This window comes from Helianthus annuus, chromosome 8 (genome assembly GCF_002127325.2).
Source record: "Helianthus annuus cultivar XRQ/B chromosome 8, HanXRQr2.0-SUNRISE, whole genome shotgun sequence".
In the NCBI taxonomy this organism is placed as follows: Eukaryota; Viridiplantae; Streptophyta; class Magnoliopsida; order Asterales; family Asteraceae; genus Helianthus; species Helianthus annuus.
Window position 1 is genome coordinate 11,289,412 of NC_035440.2, and position 13,462 is coordinate 11,302,873.

Consider the following 13,462-nt stretch of genomic DNA (forward strand, 5'->3'; position numbering starts at 1 on the left):
CGGTAGTTGCCATCACCCGAGGTTTTTTATGCCGGAGATCATACATTGATCAAGGGCTTTTTCCTCGTATAAATCATTGTGTCTTTGCATCTCTTTCACGAAAGTGATCCTTTATTTTCATAATTAACCAGGCATCATACCCCGATTACATAAAGTTTGGTTACATTATCCTTGTGTGATTTTTGACCAAAACAAACATGACCCTAAATGATTGGAAGACCATGAATAATCTTATTATTTTAACACCCTATATTATCAGAAGACCATTATCATGGTCGTTTTTTGCTACTAAATAATTAGTGCAACCACCCCAAACAGTCCTAAATCATTATCCTACATAATCGAAAAGGTGGCAATCAACTCAATTTCAAGCAAAACTGAAACTGTATATATAACGTCAACCAAATTTAAAGCTAAATTGAAGCAAAGTAACTGAAATGAAGCAAACAACTTGTAACCTTAATCGGCAAATAAAGTGACGTTTGATCTAAGCTCAACCAGTCTAATACTTCCTACATCATAGATCCCTAAAGGGAAAGCAATTTCAAGCATAGAACTGAATTACCTTAAAACCGTCAACAGAACCCTAGATCGCCGAAATCATCCTGTATGCACCTTCAACACCAAAGTCGCGTGATACGAGTACAAACTGAAAGTAAAATCAACCGATTGTGAGGGATTCCTGATAAGTGAATCTGAACAACATCAAGATACAACCACACAAAATACCCAAATCCAAGAGAAGTAGAAAAATAGAATAAAAACCGATCACGGTACTGGAATACTAAGTAAAGCAGGTTTTAAAAATACAGCTCGTATGGAAATTTACAAATAGCTTATAAACAGGTCCAAAACCACCATGTCCAAGCTTATTTTCATCTAAGAAATCATTTGTGGCTGTTACTATAACAGCAAAGCTGAACACCACCATATCACTTCCTTTTCTGTTGCCCCTTTCAGTATCATTTGAACCCATCAGTTAAAGCAAATGTCTTTCATCATCGTCCTTTTGTCTCTCTTCTACAATCAAAACCATGCCTTAAAACATGAAATTGATATAGACTTTAAAACTAGATCAATATCAACTGGTATATGAGGCTATCTCGAAACGGCTCGGGATATGGCTTTTTAAACTCATCTGAACTTAGTAATATCTCTTTTATCAACTCTGGATCCATGATATACATCCTTGGTTTTGGCCCAAACCATATGAATGATTTGTCGCCTGTGCAAATGATTCATGTTCGGATAACCATTTTCAAAATCATTATTCCTTAATCAAAAGTAATATGTACAAGTGTTGGATAATACTTCAAACATCTCTATTAACCATCTCTAATAAAAATTGGTTATGGACTATCTAAATCATATTGATTAGAGTTTCTAATTACAGGAAGACACTAAAGCACCCAATAAAAGTCAACCATATATTGATTAGAAATAAAACATAAATATATATATTTAAAATAAAAGAAAAAGAATAAATTAATTCATAATGTTGCAAGCTCTATCATGTCATCCATTAGAAACTAGTATGAATTACCTTTACCCATTGTTTCCATCTTTAGTTTTCTACAGAGAAAGCGAAAGGTTAATTAGTAAGAAGAAATATTGACCTTCAAACACCCACATGGTCACATGCATGACAACACGACCGATGCGATCCCGTGCTAGTTTATCTTATGTATTGTTACGAGTTGACGTTACCCGCGCGTTGCGGCGGGATGTTTATTATTAAAGTCATTAGTATCACTATATATAAGATGCAAAACTTGATTAGTTTAGTAATAAGTTATTATAGTGTGTACTATTTTGTTATAAAATTTGCTATTCTAAGAGAAACTTTTAAATTTGATTTATAAAAGGGTATTTCATTAAGTAATGTTTCTTTACTATTAACCAAATAACCAATAATGTTAATTACATAATCATTAACGTGTTGTGTTTTGACGCGGCTCCCCTCTCTTAGGTCAAGTCATAATGAATGTGCCTGTTTAAAGCCCTCTCATGGTTCGTCACACGTTTTTGGGCGTTTTAGTTCGAAAGACGGTGGTAGAAGTGGTGGCAGAGGTTGTTACTTATGAATAAAATAAAAATAAATACATATTTTTTAAGATATTAATACCACGTCAATCTCCAAAAACAAACAATTGAGACTACCATGTACCAGTCACTAAGTCCCATTTCACGAAGATTCAGGCTACCATGTGCGACCCATCATCTAATCTAGCTTACATATCATACACTCAAGTCCACACGAATCGGTTTAATAAAGCGTTTACAGCAAAGTTCACACGAATCAGTCTAATAAAGTGTTTACAACAAAGTGTAATTAACTTGTTTGGAAACAATTTAATTGAAATTAAAATAAGTTAATTTTGTAAAAAAAAGTAATTAGTTGTTTAAAATTAAGATTTAGTTTTAAATTTTTTCACCGATTTGCTTTTAACCATATCACTAAAATAATAAATACAAAATAACTCTTATGTTCAAATATTCAAATACACGATTAAATTTTGCATGCATCAAGAATAAAAAAAGGTAAATAAAGATGGTGGAATAGATGATGAGAGAAGTAATACCATTGTGAAAAGCGAATAACCTTCATTAATGACTCCTTTTATTTTATTTTTACTCCACAGTCTCTCTCTACAGATCTTACCGCCTATGACGACATTGCCGCCACCCTATGGCACCACCACAGGGTCTCCATCTCTCTCTCGACCCACTGATCATCGGAGCCACCGTCACGCCGCCATCGTCAACCAATGACACCACCCTTTTCTCTCTCCTCTCCTTCACCTAACCCTTTCTTTCTCTCTCCTCAGAAGAAACCCCAAAACCAAATCAACACAGGCGGTCGTGGATTCCGATTGACACAAAAATAATGAAATCCCGGTTCATACTCCGACCCGGGTTCGTACACTTCGATCGTTATTGGTTCGTCGCCGGCAAGATCTCATTTTCCTACGGCCGTTTCTGGTTCATGCTGGCAAGTTCTTTTCTGGTCCGCAACGGCGTAGTCACATGGATTCGGTTGAGGGCCACTTTGTATTTTTGTTTAAAACCACGGGGCAATGTCACTCTGTATATGCAGATTCATATGAAAAAACAGTAAACTTGAGACGCAAGAAAAAAAATTATTAAACCCCTTCCATCTTTTTTCCGGCAAAGATCCCCTAGAATATTAACCGGTGATAGCCATCGCCACTGTGAGTTTATTAGGTGTGTGCGAGTATATATATGTTGGAGATACCACGGTTGGGTGAAGGTTTTTGTGTTGACGTGATTGTTCAGACGGGTGCGGTGGGGTTATATTGGGTGTGACGGTGGTAAACGACGGAGAGAACTGGTATTTGAATCTTCATGTCGTAACCGTACATTCATAACGATTTTTGAATGTTTGTGTCGTTCCATTACGGACGGTGAGTCCCCCACCCATTAAGTTTTGAGTAAAAGGTGTGTGTTTTATTAGGATTGCTACCGATTAGATTCACTATAATTTCAATAGGGTGTTTGAATCTTTATGTCGTTCCGTTCCATTACGGTGTGTTGTGTGTTTTTTTGAGAATAAGTGGTGTTTTTTAGATTGCCATTGAGAATAAATTTTGAGTAGTAACCGTCCTTTAGTAAAGAAATTTATTAATTCAAGTAGTAACCGTCGTTAAGTCAACAATTTTATTAATTCAAAATGTGAGTTTCTTAAACGGTTCTTTTAAACGGTGCCTTAGAATGAAAGGATGTGATGGTGTCTAAATACACCCTAAGTTGCTTTTTGTATATATATATAATTATTATAATATAATGGTTAAAAGTAAATTTAGAATCCTTGTTACATGACATTATGTATTATTGTATTTAACTAACAGGAATGGTCGTCAATCAAGCGACACTAATGGTTGTCGGATTAGTGAAACAATGACATTTCGGTCTTTTAAAAAGGATAAAAAGTTAAATTTGACGACTTATTTTAATAGGTATTTCTGTTAAAATGTTAAATCTTCATCTCATTTTGTCATTCATTTGGGTTTTTTATTTATTGGACTTATATTATAAGTCTTGTTGGTCTATCGTTGATATTGGGCTACTGATTGTTGGATTACTTTTGATATTGGGCTACTGATGTGTTTGTTAGTTTGTTACAACAGATCAAAAAATCTCAGGGGGCTAAAGTGTATCTTCAGGGTCTTCAATTGTCATGCTTCATATTTTGTGGACTGAAGTGAAACTTCTAAAGTTTCAGTGTATATAAGGCTTCTTATTGCTCATTATTGGTAGTTTTTGTACTTGTACCGGTTCACTCTCTCTGCTAGGGTTTCAGTCATCTTAGAAGTTCTGTACGAACAATCTCTCATCTGTATCTGAGAGATTGTTCTGGTAGTGTTGTTCTGTTGATGATCATCAGTGAATGATCATCTTTATTCTTTCTGTATTTTGTACTGTTGATCTTACTTTTGTAAGATCTTTGGATATTTGGGGGGCAAATCCTTTTGGGTTGGTTTAATAAGATTTTGTCACCTGTTTTGTCGCTATTTCTTGTGATTCTTGAGTTTGTGTGTTGAATCATATATTTCTACATGGTATTAGAGCTTATGCTCTTGATCCGATCTTGTTTCCGCTGTTAATCTGATTGTTTTGTTGTTCTTGTGGTAGATCTACTAGATCTTGGGAGTGTTATATTCTCTGTGGTTGAGCTTTATGTCACACCCCTATTTTCCACGTGTCACCGGTGGGCCCGGTGGGGAGTATCGTGATGTAATTGATATCATCATAGTCAAACAACACAACATATAAATGCACAGCGGAAGAAAAAGATATAGATTTATTTCAACTGAATAAATTGTAATGTTTAAGTATCACAAAACAGTCGAAACAGATCCACAGGCGGATCAAATAAAAAGAAAAACTGTTCAACAGACTTTGACATCTAAAGCTTGCGAGACTTGAGTAATGATGCCTGGAGTAGCCAGCCTATTTCGTCTAGTACATGCACTTAGCCTTTTTTGGAAAATACGTCAGTTTGCACTGGTAAATGCAACTTAACTGACTCATTTTGAAAAGAGTTTGAAAATTGATTAAAATGCACTTCGGCAAAAATATTTTTATAACTTGGGACAATTATTCAAAATAATCTTGTATACAGTTTTACTCATTTGTCGTCCATTAGGGCCGGTTGCAAGGCCGGACTTAAGTTAACTGACACGCCACAGGTATAATGCCCACAAGGTCGATTCCTTATAGTGGGATACCAGTTTTTACATAATGCATCTGTCAGGTGTACACCTACACCCTGTGCTTAGGTCGTGGCCATTTCTTTGAATGATGCCAAGGATATCCGGGACATGGTCATTTAACCCCCAAGGTCCATACACCAAATAATACATATCAAACAGGCTATGTAAATACATCAATCACAATACGATTTAAATGACTACATACACTCGACCAAGCGGTACTTTTATAGTACCGTATCCCAAGCCCGTATAGGGAAAATAAGTTAAGGGTATTTACCTGAGCAATGCATAAATCAAATACAGCAAGTGCACGTAGCTTTTACTGGGCTCCTAATCTGGAAGGAAGGTTTTTAATAACCTATTAGAATCCTAACGGGTCTTTAATTAAGCTTAGACCAGTTAGTTTTCAAAAGGAAGACACGGTTCAAACGCATGATAAAGCGAAGACCGGTTTAGAATGTGGTTTTGACCCGAAAATCTTGCATGCTTGATTAATATGGGTAACTTAAACACATTCTGTATTTTGAGACAAAAACGATATGGTTTGACCCGTTTCGGCTAATATATGCAAACTAGTCACACAAGCCGATCCGAACGCGAAATGTGCGTAACGAGTAACCACAAGAGTCATATACAGGTTTCCTAAGTTAATATGCCTTAGATATGTTGTTACATTAGTAAGATATCTTCTATTATGCCCATAACGAATTTAAAACCAATTTATGCCCCGTAAGGGTATTTTGGTCATTCAAAAGGTTATAAAAGAGTTTAAACATAATTCTGAGTTTCGGGTCTGATGAAATCAGTAAAAATACTTAATTTACTAAGTTATATCAGTAGGGTATAACCTATATGTGAAATTTATCATTTCTAACCATACTATGCTCCGAATGGCATTTTGGTAATTTCACTTAAGGTTTAAAGGTTAAATCTAGAAATCTGAGTTTAAAACTTTTGCTTACTGCTAAAGTATAAAAATTTACTTAAAACATCAGTAGGTATCAAGTCTTATATATCTAATATTGTTTTAATACATACTATGCGTTTAAAACACTTAAAAACGCTAAAATGGCGATTTTGAGCTATTTCCGGGTTCTTAAAGGAAAGCTGATATTTTTACTATTCCAGAAGGCTTAAAATATTCTATTTATCATATTAGATCAGTAGAAAAAGGTTTGGTATCAAAAGTTTTGGTAAAACTCATTTTATAGCTTAAAAGGGCAAAACCGACAACTACCGAATTAAGCTTAGAACTCTAGGTTATGATCATCCTAAAAATAAATAAAAATCTCCAAAAATTCCAAAGTATTATTTTACATCAGTGGGTAAAAAGTTTGGTATCAAAAGTTGGATTTAGATAGGCTAGATGCTAATTACGCCATTTAATTACTAAAAAGCTTTCTAATTACGCTATTGAACGTAACTCTTAATCTAGACCTCAAACTAATGTCAAATTCTAGGTACAAGTTTATAAATCAGTACCTAAGGTTTCTACTGTTTTACATTTTCAAAATTCACGATTTAAGGTCATATGGGCATAATAGTCAACATTTAGGCGATTAACGGAAACATGCATATAAATGGGATAACTAATGAACCAAGTTGTATAATCACAGAGGGTTATACTTATAGGTAACTTGGTCCTAATAAGGCTCTAAGGCATTCCTAAATCATGCTCAAACGGGTCAGAACTGAAAGTCAAAGCATAAATCAAACTATGCGACTTTCGGTCCCGAACCGAGCCTAAACTGAAAATTGTCGAGTTGAACATGTTTAGACATGTTCTTACATTAATTACCAAGTTATATTAATGTCAAAACAGGTTGCATAGCTTCTACATTGCTAATTATGCATTTATTTGAAAATTAGCTTTCTGTTGACTTTTTATAATCAAGTTTGACTCGATAATTGACCTAATTAGAGTGGGAATCAGAGGGTGACCTTTTAGGGGTTTAATGCCCACATAATTACCAACTCGTAGGTACTTTCATAATGAAATTTGACTGGAGCAATTAAGATTAATGACGAAGTCAAACCTTAATTACGACGGTTTGACTAAACGCTAATAAACTAAGCAAAACTGAATTAAAGGAGGTTAAGCATACTTACAATAGTCCTAAGCACAACTAATGATCACTAGGAAAGATGCTTGAGCTCCAGGAACCTCCAAGAAGTGAGTTGTGATGGTTACAAGTGAATGAGCAAATGAAAACCCAAAGTTCATGGCTTTATATAGGTTTCTTGGATCACTAAGATCATGCCAAACAAGTCTAGGAATGTTATGGGATCATTCCAAGTGTCCCTATACTCTTTAAAACCATCAAACAAGCTCCATGTATTGAAAACCAGGCATCTAAGTCGGTTAAACCGGCTGTAACAGGCAGCTGTCAACATTTCCTGTATCTGGCAGTCCCAGGCGGCCCGCGTAAGGGTCCTGCCAGGGCTTACGCGCCCCGCGTGGCATCTGGTTTCAGGTTACAAGTTTTCAAATATTGCATATTTGGTCCCTGGTCCTTCCAAACTTGATTTTTGGCTCATTTCTTGCACTATAAACCCCCAAACTTGACTTTTAAGGACTCCAAGTTATAAACTAACTTTGTTAGGTCCCCGGTAATTCATACGTTCACCGAAAAGTCTTAAATTTCAACGTTGACGCTTTTAACCCCTCGTATACGAATATTGTCATAACTTTCTCATACTTTATCGAAACCTCGTGAAATTTTTATCACACATTCTTGTGAGTATAATTTATCATTAAAAAGCTTTGGGTCCGATAAAAGATCACTCAGAGGTATATTTTAAACATGTTGACACATTTAGCCCCTGTAGTTTGTAATTCCTCACTTTTTTCCCAATTAGCTTCGTATGATCCATGATTTATTCGTTTAAGGGTATAAACATCATGTAGGGTTATTGAAAGACATATTCATCCGTTGTTGACATTTTGAACCCTTATATTCACATACTTTCTCTGTTTGTCAACTTTAGTCCTTCATACGTAATCTTTTACACGTTCGAAGCTTATGACACGTGTCAATACATTATTGGACATGAATTTTCGAGGTGTTACATCCTCACCCCCTTAAAAGAAATCTCGACCTCGAGATTTACTGAAATAAATGAGGGTACTTTTCCTTCACTGTGGATTCTACCTCCCACGTGTACTCGGGACCTCTGCGGGCATCCCATTTAACCTTGACAATAGGCACATGCTTCCTCCGAAGCTTCTTAACCTTTCGATCCTCAATCGACAAAGGTTTTTCCACAGATTTCAAGCTCTTATCTATATGCACATCTGTGTGTGGTATGACTAGCAAGTCATCAGCTAGACATTTCTTCAGATTGCAGATGTGGAACACATTGTGAATACCATTGAGCTCTTCAGGTAAGTTTAACTTATAAGCTACTGATCCAACACATTCGATGATCTCGAATGGACCTATATACCTTGGGCTTAACTTACCTTTCTTACCAAATCGCATCACTCCCTTCCAGGGTGATACTTTAAGAAGGACTTTATCACCAACCTCGAACTTGAGAGGTTTTCGCCTTTTATCAGCATAACTCTTCTGCCTATCCCTGGCAGCTTTTAGGCGATCAGGAATCTGGACAATCTTGTCCGTCGTTTCGAAGACTAACTCAGGTTCGGATAATTGAGTTTCTCTTACTTCTGCCCAACAAATGGGCGTTCTGCATTTCCTACCATATAATGCCTCAAAAGGCGCAGCCTGAATGCTTGTATGGTAGCTATTGTTATAGGAGAACTCAACCAATGGCAGGTGCTTATCCCAGTTACCGCCTAAATCAATTACACATACACGAAGCATGTCTTCCAGAGTCTGGATGGTACGCTCACTCTGCCCATCCGTCTGAGGATGGTAAGCCGTACTGAAATTTAAATGCATGCCCAAAGACTGTTGGAAACTTTTCCAAAAGTGTGACGTATATCTGGTATCTCTATCAGAGATAATAGCAACTGGTACTCCATGCAGAGATACAATCTTATCAACATACATCTGGGCTAACATGTCAGAACTGTAAGTTTCCTTAATAGGTAGGAAATGTGTTGACTTAGTCAGTCTATCTACTATCACCCAAATAGTATCATTTCCTTTCTTAGTCTTTGGCAACTTGGTGATAAAATCTATTGTCACCATTTCCCACTTCCAGGTGGGGATTTTAGGCTGTTGTAGCAAACCAGACGGCTTTTGATGTTCAGCCTTGACTTGAGCACACGTCAAACATTTAGCTACATAGGCAGCTATAGACTTCTTCAAGCCTATCCACCAATAGTTTGCCTTCAAATCCTGGTACATTTTATCAGCTCAAGGATGAACGGAATATTTGGAACTGTGGGCTTCCTGGAGGATAACATCCCGAAGTCCTCCATAAACAGGAACCCATATTCGTCCATTTAACCTTAGGATTTCGTCCTTACCATAGGATAACTGCTCTTCAGACACTCCTAGCTTTTCATCAGGATAGTTAGCTTCCAACACAGCTTCCTTCTATGCAACTAACAACCTTTCATTCAAACTATTCTTGATCTCAATGCTCTTGGCATTGATTCTTATAGGCTTTACCTTTTCTTTTCTGCTTAAGGCATCAGCAACCACATTTGCCTTGCCTGGATGGTATCTTATTTCACAATCATAATCGTTTAAGGTTTTCATCCATCGTCGCTGCCTCATATTCAAGTCCTTCTGATTAAACAAATGTTGAAGGCTCTTGTGATTAGAATAGACCACACACTTAGTTCCATACAAGTAATGCCTCCATAGTTTTAGTGCGAATACAACGGCACCCAACTCCAAATCATGGGTGGTGTAATTCTTCTTGTGCACCTTTAACTGACGTGATTCATAGGCAATAACCTTGCCTTTCTGCATTAACACACAACCCATACCAGTGTGTGATGCATCGCAATATACCACAAACTCCTCAATCCCATCTGGCAATGTCAACACAGGAGCATTGCTCAACTTCTCCTTCAAAACATCGAAGGATTCTTGCTGCTTAGGCCCCCAGTCAAACTTGCTATTCTTGCGAGTGAGTAAAGTCAGGGGTGCTGCAATTCTGGAGAAGTTTTCTATAAATCGCCTATAGTAGCCTGCCAGTCCTAGGAAACTGCGAATCTCCGTAGGCGTCTTCGGCTCTTGCCAGTTCATAATAGCTTCAATCTTAGCGGGATCTACTTGGATACCGCGCTCACTAACCACATGTCCAAGAAATTGGACTTCACGAAGCCAAAATTCGCACTTCGAGAACTTGGCATAAAGCTTCTCCTGCTGCCGTAGTTTCAGAATACATCTAAGATGCTTCTCGTGGTCAGCTTGATTCCTTGAATAAATCAGGATGTCGTTAATGAATACAATAACAAATTTGTCCAAGTATGGCTTGCAGACACGATTCATGAGATCCATGAATGCGGCTGGTGCATTTGTGAGCCCAAAAGGCATCACTAGGAACTCGTAATGACCATAGCGAGTCCTAAACGCAGTCTTGTGCACGTCTTCATCTTTAACCTTCAACTGATGATAACCTGACCTCAAATCGATCTTAGAAAAGTAGCTTGCTCCTTGCAATTGATCGAACAGATAGTCGATCCTGGGCAAAGGATACCTATTCTTGATAGTGACCTTATTAAGCTCACGGTAATCAATACACAGACGCATTGATCCATCCTTCTTCTGGACAAACAAGATTGGCGCTCCCCAAGGAGATAAACTAGGTCTAATAAAACCTTTGGCTAACAAATCATCTAGCTGTGTCCTCAATTCCTTCATATCTGTTGGTGCTAACCTATAAGGTGCTCTCGCAACAGGCGCTGCTCTAGGGATGATGTCAATTCTAAACTTCACTTGTCTATCTGGTGGCAAGCCAGGTAGTTCTTCAAGGAAAACTTCGGGGTATTCAGAAATGACTGGAATATCTTCAACCTTGGGCTTCTGCTCATCAATAGTCACTTATGCCATGTAATGACACAACCCTTCTTCAAGCATCTAGATGCCTTGAGCATAGACACTTGCCCAGGTAATCCATACCGGGTATCTCCCTGAATGGTAAGTGACTCACCAGACGGAGTCTTAATTACCACTTGTTTCTTGTTGCAGATGATCTGGGCTTGGTTATGCGATAACCAATCCATGCCCAATACGATATCAAATCCGGCTAACTTCAAAGGAAGCAAAGACATAGGAAAAGAATGGTTCCTAATGGATATAAAACATCCATCTAAAACAGTTGAGGCGGTTTCTAAGGTACCATCAGCTAATTCCACCTCATATTTCACACTTAAGGTTTTAACAGGTAAATTCAGCAACTTACAAAACTTATTATCTACGAACGACTTATCAGCGCCAGAATCAAACAGTACTCTTGCATAGATATCATTTATGAGAAAGGTACCTATGATCACGTTGTCGTCCTGAATTGCCTCCTGTGCGTTCATTTGGAAGACCCTAGCATTGGTCTTCTTGGCTTCCTCAGGTTTCTTGGCATATTTAGGGCAGTTAGTCTTAATGTGCCCTTTCTCGTTGCAGCCGTAGCAGGTAGCATCTTTAATCTTCTTGCAGTCAATAGTCTTGTGCTCTTTAGACTTGCACAACCCACATGCAGGTGGTCCTGATTGAGACTTGGTCTCAAGCTTGCACTTTCCAAAGTGGCGTTTTTGACAAGTTGTGCATTTTGGCTTTTCTTCAGGTTGCTGACTATTCTTTCCAGACCCAAACTTTCTAGAATCAGTGTTTCCCTTATGCTTCTTCTCCGACCCTCGTGAGCTATCCTCCTCACGCTTCCTCTTACTCTCTTCAGAGTTCTTGAGCGATCTTAACCTGACCGCATCTAAGGTGAGAGATAGAGATAGATCAGCAGCTGATCTAAAAGTAGCAGGTCTCGAAGCCTTAACACTGGCTTTGATTTATGGGGCTAATCCCCCAATGAAGCGAGCAATCCTCTTGGGTTCTGGTGTCACAAGGTAAGGAACCAGTCTAGACATGGTGTTGAAACTGGTGAGGTAAGCTTGACAATCTAAATTTTTCATCACCAGTGATAAGAAATCTGATTCAATCCTTTCCACTTCATGCTGTGGACAATAGTTCTCCTTAATGAGAACAACAAACTGCTCCCATGACATATTGTAGAGCGGGATTTTCCCAGCAGCTTAAATGAGAGACTTCCACCATGCCAGTGCCTCTCCCTTGAACGATTGGGATACATACTTCACTATATCCCTTTCAGCACAACCGCTGATATCTACCACAGTGTCCATTTCATCTAACCAGGTCATACAATCAATTGCTCCTTTCTCCCCAATGAAATCCCGGGGTTTGTAGGAAACAAAGTACTTATAAGTACAAGACTTGGTACGTGGCTCATTATCGAACATTATTCTCTTGCGTGGAACACTGTGTTGGTTAGATGAATGTTCAACATCCTCTTTCTTATGTCCATCTTTCTTAGAGGGTGGCTTGCTATGAGCTTCTGAATGAGTCTTAGGAACAGACTTAGAGTGGGGTACCGAAGAGGTTCTACTATACGCCTTACTAACCTCCTTAAATTGCTCCTTTACAGCTTTAGATACAGCTGTATGAATCAGTGTACGGAGCTCTCCTTTGGTTATATTAACCCTATCATCATCGTTTTCCAGGGAATGACTGTTCACTTCCTCTGACCTAGCCATGTAGCTTTAATTGCTACATAAAATCACATAAAGACGAGGTTATACGGAAGCTTACACAGTTTTATCATTTTAAACGATTTATTGACCATGGTTTTTAATACACCTTTTAGTTAATTATTCAGGATAACCCTAAATTATATAATAGCACAAAAGGCCTAGTCACGTAGACAAGTTTAATTTCATAACCCAGAATTCTTATAGAATTGGGGTATTAAGGTTTGAATCAAAGTTCATTACCTTTTCTAGACGGGGAGTTGTAGGCTACCACTGTCTTTAGTCCCAGATGACATTAATTATAGCCCGTGGGCACTTCATCCTTAAGGGATGATTATATAAATATGGGAATTTAGAATAACCCTTTTTAATAATGACTTATGTGATTTTATCGAATCACAATTGTCAAGCATATTAATATGCTTTCGGATATTAACAAAGTTTTGAATCTTTTGAATAGGTTGTACCATCTTGGCCATGTCTACAAAGACATTTAGGCTAGGTTTTACCATCTTGGCCATGTCTGTAATGACAATTAGGCTAGGTTTCACCT